Source organism: Mus musculus, chromosome 17 (assembly GCF_000001635.26).
Source record: "Mus musculus strain C57BL/6J chromosome 17, GRCm38.p6 C57BL/6J".
Lineage (NCBI taxonomy): Eukaryota > Metazoa > Chordata > Mammalia > Rodentia > Muridae > Mus > Mus musculus.
This window is the reverse complement of record NC_000083.6, coordinates 13,344,601-13,354,547: the sequence shown is the minus strand read 5'-3', so window position 1 is coordinate 13,354,547 and position 9,947 is coordinate 13,344,601. Positions and strand designations below refer to the sequence as shown.

The window sequence follows — 9,947 nt, the reverse complement described above, 5'->3', positions numbered from 1 at the left end:
CTTAAAGGGCCATGCCATCTCATGCAGTCTTGGGGTTTTACATACAGTTATAAGATTTTATAATTACCAACATACTCATGATTCAGCTAGAGTAAGCTCATGTCAACCCATATAGAGGACTGGAGAGAGCCGGACTCTCTGCTCAATTGACAACAGAGTAAGTTGCAACAGGATAAAAACCCAATTTTCTCAGCACGCATTCTTGAAAAAAAAACTGTGAAATTTCTTTAAGATGAAATCAAACTACTCATAGATGTTCACAAGGAGAATATAATCTCTATGGGCTTAAACAGGAGATTCGAGGCAAGATTTTGTGATTCCACAAAAATGCTCTTCCCACTAACTTGTCCATCTGGTTTTTGTGATCATGGGCAAGGATGAGAAACAGAGAGTCAGTGTAAAGCTGAAAGCCCCGGCCATCACTTCTTGCCCCCAGCAAAGTATTTGGAGTGGTTAAATATTTAAAGGCAAACAGGGGGGACATTTTTCATAAGAGCGTGTCATTACCTACCTGGGGATCCTGGGGACATAGAGGGTTCTAGCTGTGTTGGAATTGACAGTGCTACTTCTGGGAGGCCTTGAATTGCTTCTCATTCTTTTTTTTTTTTCTCCCAAGGACTTGGACCAGTCCTTGTTAGCTAGGAGAAGCCAGGTGCCCAGGGCTTTGATTGTATCCATTGAACGATAAGACATCCACCACCTGGCTGTGGTCAGAGATGCTCCTTCCTGGAAAGGGATCCCTAGTAAGGCTCCATGTGATTGTCCCCAGAGCTGGATAGAGTGGAATTTCTGAAGCCCAAAGAGGCTGGGTGGAGAGTGTCCAGAAGCAGGGATATAGGAAGAGCTGAACTTCATTGCTTCCTCTCCATTTTCTGATGGGCAAACATCTATGGGAACCTGTGCAGGTGTCAGTCAGCTTGAACCTGCTTGGGACATTGGTGTTGGATGGTCTGCGGCATGGGGTCAGCAGAAAACAATGATGTGTTGAGTAAAGGACACAGTGAATGCCTTCGCTGCACTCCAGACTTGGCTGCTCATGCTCTTACGTCCATAGGGGAGGTGACAGCACACCACACGGGAGGTGACAGCACACCACACGGGAGGTGACAGCACACCACATGTTCACCTTCTGAGAGCAGAAATCGACTCCTGCGCTGCCTGTTAACAAGGCAGTGGACTTTCTAAGAAGGTCCTAAAGACAGAAAGGTTTCTACATGTGATCCCCAGAGACTGGCAAAGCGATTTGGGATTTTCCCTCCTAGTAGTCAAGCCCCTTGCCTTATGTTTGAGTGTGAATCCTTTACTGTGTGTTTGTGAGATCTATGCTAAGGTGTGAATCCTTAACTGTGTGTTTGTGAGATCTATGCTAAGGTACAGTCTCTCACACTCCAACTCCTCTGTAGCGCAGATAACCATGGGCAATGACAGTCCATTGTAGAGTAGTTAAAGCAAAAACTGAAATCCACGGCTAAGAGAGAACACAAGCCCCCAAGTAAGACCCAGACCCAGAGGTCCAAACATTTTTAATAAGCAACACGGTGTGATGGTAAATACACAAAGATAAACGTATTTGTCTGTTCCCCAGTCTCCTCTGTGGTGCTGAGACAGCCAATCCTCCTGAATTCTGTTGACTTTGCCCACTCTAAGAATGAAGTGGTTGGACAGACAGGATTGAAGAAATGGAGGGGGCTTATTCAGATGGCAATAATACTTCAAGTGGGAGAATAGAAGGTCACCATGTGGGAGCAGCCAGCTGAGGACGGTAGAATCTTTCAACTAGTGGTAGCAAAAGGATTCCAACCAAAGGCTGTCAGTGAGTGTCACAGCTCTCACGACATCCAGAGAGCAGTCCTCTGAATAAGCCTTCAGAAGGTGAACTAGTCAGGGTTCTCTAGGGGAGAAGTACTTATAGAAAGAGTATACATATATACATACATATATACAGAGAGACAGGCACACACATACACATATACATACACACACAAACACACATACACTCACATACATGCACACATACATATATACACACATACACATACATATATACACACATACAGACATACACATACAGGCATACATATACATACACACATACATACATATACATACACACACAAACACACATACATGTACATGCATATACACATATGCAAATACATACACACATATGACACATACACATACAAACACATACACTCACATACACAAATATATACACACACATACACAAAAACATATACAGGTATACACACATAAACACACATACATATATGTTCTTATAGAATTCCTACAGAAAGAATGCACGCACACACACACACACGCACACACACACACACACATGAATGGAATTTATCAGAATTGCTTGTGTTCCAGCTAGTTTGACAATGGCTGTCTACCAATGGAAGTCTCAAGAATCCAGTAGTTGTTCAGTCCATGAGGCTGGATGTCTCATCTGGTCTTTAGTGTACACTGGAATCCTGAAGTAGGCTCTCCTGTCAGTGAAGGGATGAACTTGCTAGCAAGAGAGAGGACGAGAAGGCAAAGCGGCAAAGCTTCCTTTTCCATGTCCTTTATATGGGCTGCCAGGAGAATCTGTGGCCCAGATTAAAGGTGGATATTCACACCTCAAAGCTCAGGATTAGAAGTGGCTCTTCCCATTTCAAACGATTTAGTTACAAAAAAAAAAAAATAGTCAAGTAGACAACGAAGAATAGCCACCACAACAGGCATGCCATTAAAGAGAGTGACACAAGAAAAGAGGTCCGAGAGGCTGAGGCAGGAGTGAGCCATCCATTTTCCCTCTCCAGGGAGCCATCCATCGAGTTTGACAATAAAGAAGCCAAGCACCTTGTTACACAGACCCCTGCATACTCTGGTTACTGGGTACATATATGCAAATGAGGTGAAGAATAAGAACCAATCAAGAGGAAGCCTGTTAGCCCAAGAAGCACAAACCCACCCAAAGGGTTCCCAAACAGGTCAGTGGCTCCATTTTCTTTTTCTGACATTTGTTGGCAGGAAGCAGGCACTCTGAGATTGAAGGGCACGACAGCATGACATATGCCTGGAGTTTTCACTTGTGGACTCTACTGCTGGGGTTTCTCATGTCTCCTTTAGAGCAGATTCTCTGATAACCACCCAGGCAAAAAAAAATCTGGCTACCACTGGCTCTAACCATCCACCACCATGGAGGCCCCTCCTACCACTGTGAATGTGAGGCTGGTGGGGGACATTTCAATTCACACAAAACTCCCTATTTCTTTGGAATTTTCTGGTTGAGTGTGAATACCACAGACCATGAACGCTTTAAACACAGGCTCCCTTTTACACTGTGTAAGGGTTGCAGCCTTTTCATTAAACTCAGTGGTGAGACAGCCTAGAGCTGTGGTTCTCAACCTGTGGGTCCCAACCTCTTTGGGGGTCAAATATCAAGTATACTGCATACCAGATATTTACATTATGATTCAGAACAGTAGCAAAATTACAGCTATGAGGTAGTGATGAAAATATTTTTATGTTGGAGGGGGCAGGTCACACACATGGGGAACTGTATTACTAAAGGGTTGCAGCGTTAGGGAGGTCGAGAACCACTGACCTAGAGGAGCTGACAGTTAGCAGCACCCCATAAGTTCCTTGTCTAATAAACACCTAGCTGCTGAGCAGCGTGGAGGACACGGTATTTTCCACAGTGACTGTTCTCTGAGCAGAGAAATGTCCAGAGCCGCTGGCACGAAGAATTACTCTCCACATGTGTTTGGGTTTTTTGCAAGAGGATCCAAGTGACTTGGGAACTGGGTTGGGTACTAAAAGGAGAGGAGACACAGACTCACGTAGACCCAACCATGAGCTATTTCTTTCCTATATGACCCAGAGAGCTACTTCAAACCAACCTTGACTTCTGGCCTCAATGCTGGGAGGTCACTGAGAGAAAATCCACAAAGGCTCCTGACACCAGATGGTGACAGCTGTGTACAGTTTCCTGGTGAAACTCTAACCACCAAGGTGACAGCTCGTGATCCTGACAACAGAGTGACGTCTCAGACCCAGGAAGCATGCCCCCTTCCTGCTCCTCTGGAGACAAATTCCTTGGTTTCCATCCCTAAGGGATTGGCGCTCATTTTAACTTTGCCAGGCTTCTTCTATTGTTCAAAAAGTACTTTGTTATTTAACAAATAGCCCATTTAATCAAGCCTGGAAATTAGAAGTATACTTCTAATCCCAGTGTGCTTTCTCCATCCCTGTAGGCACATGAGCAGTGTAAAATAAAGGTGCCCACTGGGCAGAACCCTTCCAACCAGCACCGTGATTGTCTAGAAGGGGGCAGGGGGGGTCAACCAGGAGCCAGGGCAGAGCTGCGTGTGCTAAAGTCCAGGATGCAGCTAAGGGAACCCCATGCATGAAGGGCAATGAGAACCCCAAACACTTTGCAATCGACTTGGTCTCCTTCCTTGATGCAAAGCAGCAGACACAGAGTACTATCTTCTCAGAGGGAGGGCTGAATACGAGCTAACTGCAGGGGAACTCTGGTCCTATTTTGTCTGAGAAACAGACATGAAGACAAGATTTCTGACACCGTGGTCCTGGACCCCACAAAATTATGATCCCATGAGTCACTGGGATGGAAATAACTCAATGTCGTGAGCTTTTGTTCTGCTTTTCTCATCTTTAAAAACCCTTGAAACAGAAACCGGTCACTGGCTTAGCTCATGACGAGAGAGAAGTCTCAGGTGACTGAGTCTTGGCCTCAGAGGAAGTAAGTTGGGCAGAGTCTGGAATGAACTGAGCCTGGGCCTAGACGCTCATACATAGTAGCATGAGTCAGCACGTAGGGCTCTAGGTGAAAGTATCTGCAATATCAGAGAGGGGAGGTCTTACAGAGAGGCCAAAAGGCCAGGAGGGGTGATCAACTGCTGTCCCAGGAGACCACCCTTGAGGAAAAGAAGTTCTGGAATCTAGAGATAAGACTAAACTGTAGGGTCTCAGCATAATGCATACTTTATTGGTAAATTGTCCTGTGATGATAATTTGATTTGATGGCACGTGATTAATCTTGTTGAAAGCAGACTCTGGGATTGAGGTTGCAGACTCTACTCCCATTCCAGACCCAAGCATGTTTGTCTCAAAAAGGTCCCCAAAACCTCTTGTCTGGGGATGAGATGGCTCCCAAAACTCTGAGACAAGATGGGAAAAGAACAACAAAACAGCCCCAAGAGTAAAAGCACCAAGTTCCCGAAGGCACTATGAGGGTAACCTCTTCCAAAAGGCGTTACTATTGCTTATCCCAGGATATAAAATGTCTACAGTGGGAAAGGCAGAAGTTCAGCTGCGGGCAGCTCAAACACAGAGTGAAAGTCCACCAGAAACTTCTGACTCCCTCAGCTTCCTGGGTTGGTTTCTGCTGCGTGTCTTGAGACCCGATTTGATGATGTTAGTTTTTGCTTGCTCTTTCAATTAGGTTGCCCAGGCAATGGTGATGATGGTGATGATGATGGTGGTGATGATGGTGATGATGGTGATGATGGTGGTGGTGATGATGGTGATGATGGTGGTGGTGGTGGTGATGATGGTGATGATCTTTTCTCTGTCTGCTCCTCACTATCTATTATTTCACTCCTGCCAACTATACACTTAATAAACTCACTCATCCAAAAACACAGCTATTATAGATTGTTCTCCAGACCACACAAAACAGTGTCCTTAGAAGCCATTCCTGTTATATTTAGACCCTTGATCTTAGACTTGATAGAGGAAGCAATGGGGTCGGTTGCAATTTTGTCATCATAAAGCCAGTGGATTTTGAAAGAAGATTCTGGACAGAGCATATAAATAACTGAAAGAGGAAGGTAGGATGCACAGCCTTTCAGGGCAGAACGCAGCAGCCTGCCTGGGGAGAAGGCATCAGATACTGGTTGTTGGCTTCTTTGCTTGCTTAGTTTGCATTAATTTATTTAGACACTGTACCCTAGGCTGGTCTGAAATTCACCCCACAACTGAAACATATTGGCCATTCTCCCCCCTTAACCTCCCAAATGTTCCACAGGCCACCATGCTTGGCCCTTGTTTTTATATATTCTGTAAGTAGCATTTGTGGTGGGAAGAATAGTGGTCTCCAGAGATGCACCTCAAAAAGAGGACTTTCTGTGTGGGTAGGTCATGGATCTTATGATGGAGGAGGCATAGATTAAAGACAACAAAGTCACTAGTGTGCTTGAATCAGGGGGCAGATGGACCCCTGGGAGCACCAATGAGTACTAATGGTCAACAGTGGGAAGCAGTCACAGTGCAAGGAACAGAGGTGCCTCCAACAGCGGGCAAAGGAAAGATTTGCCCCTGAGATCCCCCCCCCCCCGCCGAAGCATGTGGCCCTGCTGACCGCTGGACTCCAGTATGTGACCCTCGAGTTACGCTTCCGACCCACAGAGCTGTTGGGAGAAACTATGAGGTTTGAAGTCCCTGGACTGTCAACTTGTCTTTTTTTTCTCTTCTTCTACCTCCTCCTGCCTTCCCTCCTCATCCTCTCCTCCATTCCTCTTCTTTCTCATTTTCTTTTTTATTTTGTTGAAATGGACTCACCTAGCTCAGGTTGGCCTCAGACTCACTAGATAGCACAAGCTGACTTTGAATCCCCATCCTCTTGGCTCTTCCTCTTGAGTAGTATCATGTACAGTTAGCAGAGATTTTCTGAGCCTACCTTATAGTTCTGGATAGAGACTAAAGGTTTTTATGGTACTCTGAGTCATACAGCTTAGTTCTAGCTAGCTGGAATGGAAGAATGTCTCCCTAATGACAGAGGTGCTAAGAATGATACCAGGGATGGTGGTGATTGCCCTCTCAGACACACTGGCTCTGCAGTTGTTGAAACAGATGGTGAATGCAGGAGACATATTAAGGTTTGGTCTTTTGCTATCTATTGTAATGCTAAGTGTGGGCCCCCATGACCTGGTTGTCCCAGAGATGAGAGAGTCCTCACATACACCTTGGCCCCAAGATATGTCTGATTGGTAAATAAAGTCAATAGTTGGGCAGAAGAGACAGAGGTGGAGTTTAGGTTTCCCAGACATGGGGATTGGAAAGGGACCACAAGGGAGAAGGAAGAAGAAGCCACCATGGTTTAGGACTCAAGAGAACGTGGCCCTGAGGGCTGTCCAATTAGATTAAGAGCAGCACAGATGAAACATAGTAACTAGTAACTTGGGGTTATTGGTAGGAAAGTACATTCTAATAGCATAGAACATAGACAGCTGCCAAGCTTTTGTACTATTTAAGGCTTATTGTAAATATAAAGGCTCTCTGTGTGTGTGTGTGTGTGTGTGTGTGTGTGTGTGTGTGTGTGTATGTGTGTGTGTGTATGTGTGTGTGTATATGTGTGTGTGTGTGTGTGTGTGTGTTTTACCCTAGAAGTAAGTTGTCTAAGGAGAGGTAGAAACCCCAGGTCAGGATTAAATATTTCTACAACTGAGACATTGAGAAATGTGAACTCAAAACTGCACTCCAGAGGGTCCCTAGCACATGGAACAAGAGCTGCTGCTGAAGGCTGACACATCTGCAGGCAGGACAGTAGTAGCTCAAGTGTTGGCGGCCAAGGCAGGGTCTGCCCACAAGAAAGTGCACATTGGGAGCAGGGGCACAGTGGGCTCTGGGTAGCACATTGCAGGACGTGTCTTGTAAACAGCCCTGGCTGCAGCTGACAATTCCAGAAAGGTGCAGGCATAGACAATGCACCAACCTAAGACAGATGGTCAAGACCAAAGTCTTAAGGTCCAGCTCCTTCCTCTGTAAATGTTAGTCCCTCACTTCCCTCCTTCTGAGCATCAGAGGATCTTTCTCCCTGGACCCAGACAGAAGACTTAAATTATATTGGCTTCAGCCTTTGCATGATTAAAAGGAATTAAATTAAAATGAAGAATTCACTGATAAAATGTAGTTCCCATCTGGAAACTCTTGCTTGCAGGGCTCAAAACCCAGTGTTCCAGGTCCTATGTAGATAGTGTGAGTATCAGGGAAGAGTCTCAGCAGGAAACATTCTCTTGTGCGCACACACATACACACACACACACACACACACACACACACACACACTTTTGACTGGATAGAATAAATGAAAAGTTCAACTTTAAGTAGCCAAGAAATCTGAAATACTCTTTCAAGTGAATATGAAAATCAGCTTTGACCTAATGTGTAAAATCTAGCCACACTTAAGAATCTTACCAAATGTCATCATTTGAGGGAGGGAATTGTAAACGTTCCCCATGAAACAGTCAGACTGCAGAACCATCTAAGACCGGTTCACACCACAGAACGGTTCACACCACAGAACAGCCTGCCTGTTTCAATCCAGTCACTGTTTGAAGTGTCTAAAGGTGCAGATATCGTCATGTCATGAACTGTTTTCAGTTCCTTCTTCAGCAGCTGGGACATGGCTCTGCCCACTAAGCCTTCCTGGAACACTAGGGCCCTGGCTTTGAAGCCCCTGATACAAAGTCAAACACAGTTTCCTCTTTCTCAGGGACAAATGAAACAGCAAAACTTGGGGGCCTTCCCCTGTGTCCATTCATCCTCTTTCCCCAAACAAATTCTGCTGGCTACTTGGTTCAGATTCTGGCACTGTTTCAGTATTATGTTCTCACTGAATACATGCAGAACTTGTGTGCTTTGTGACAGGAAGGAGGAGTTTTCCTTTTTTCTCAGAGGAAGTAGCACAGTGAGGCCTCCTGGCCTCTCTCTCTCCTCGCATTGCTTTAGCTCAGTGAGGCTCAGGCCCATGGAGCGCACCAACTGCTCAGCTGCCAGCACTGTGGTGGAGACAGCCGTGGGCACCATGCTGACACTGGAGTGTGTGCTGGGCCTTATGGGCAATGCTGTGGCCCTCTGGACCTTCTTTGAGACGGTAAGTATGGAAGCCTTATGCTTTCTACCTGTTCAACCTTGTGGTGGCTGACCTGCTATTGGCCACCAGTCTGCCATTCTTTGCTGCCTTCTATCTGAAGGGCAAGACCTGGAAACTTGGACACATGCCCTGCCAAGTCCTGCTCTTCTTGCTGGCATTCAGCCATGGTGTGGGAGTAGCCTTCCTGACGACAGTGGCTTTAGACCGGTATCTGCGTGTGGTCCATCCTCGGCTCAGAGTTAACTTGCTGTCTCTGAGGGCAGCTTGGGGCATCTCCAGCCTCATCTGGCTTCTGATGGTTGTTCTCACTCCCCAAAACCTTCTCACTTGCAGGACTACCCAGAATTCCACGGAATGCCCCAGCTTCTACCCCACAGGAGGGGCCAAGGCCATTGCCACCTGCCAAGAGGTACTCTTCTTCCTTCAGGTCCTGCTTCCCTTTGGCCTCATCTCCTTCTGCAACAGTGGGCTCATCAGGACCCTCCAGAAGAGACTCTGAGAGTCTGACAAACAGCCCAGGATCCGGAGGGCCAGGGTGCTGGTTGCCATAGTGCTGCTACTGTTTGGACTGTGCTTCCTGCCTAGTGTCCTGACCAGGGTTCTGGTGCACATCTTTCAGGAATTTAAGAGCTGCAGTGTCCAGCAAGCCATAGTGCGGGCCTCTGACATCGCTGGCAGCCTCACCTGCCTGCACAATACATTGAGCCCAGCCATTTACTGCTTCTCCAATCCAGCCTTCACCCATTCATACCGGAAGGTGCTCAAAAGCCTTCGAGGCAGGAGGAAGGCAGCAGAGTCACCTAGCGACAACCTCAGGGACTCCTATTCCTGATGACTATTGGAATCCTCAGTTCACCTTTTGTTTGGGAACCACTTTGGATCTAAGTAACAACCCAGTAGTCTCAGGATAAGGAGAAAGAAACTGCACTGCACGAATCCAGACACAGTACGTCACCATGGTGACAAGCTGGGCTCACTTGGATTTCCCCCTGATATTTACAGTGCCCCGTGGCTGATTTGAATCACCAGGACAGAGCCTTCCTCCATTGCACAGCGGCCA

General features: G+C 46.4%; 1 long non-coding RNA gene and 1 pseudogene across 1 annotated transcript; both read left to right on the top strand.

The window, feature by feature from the left end:
• On the top strand, positions 1–4,132 carry Gm36537. The gene is made up of 3 exons (XR_385242.3): positions 1–157; positions 2,808–2,978; positions 3,872–4,132. It is a non-coding gene; the product is annotated as a predicted gene, 36537 (long non-coding RNA).
• Positions 8,762–9,719, top strand: Gpr31c (G protein-coupled receptor 31, D17Leh66c region; annotated as a pseudogene).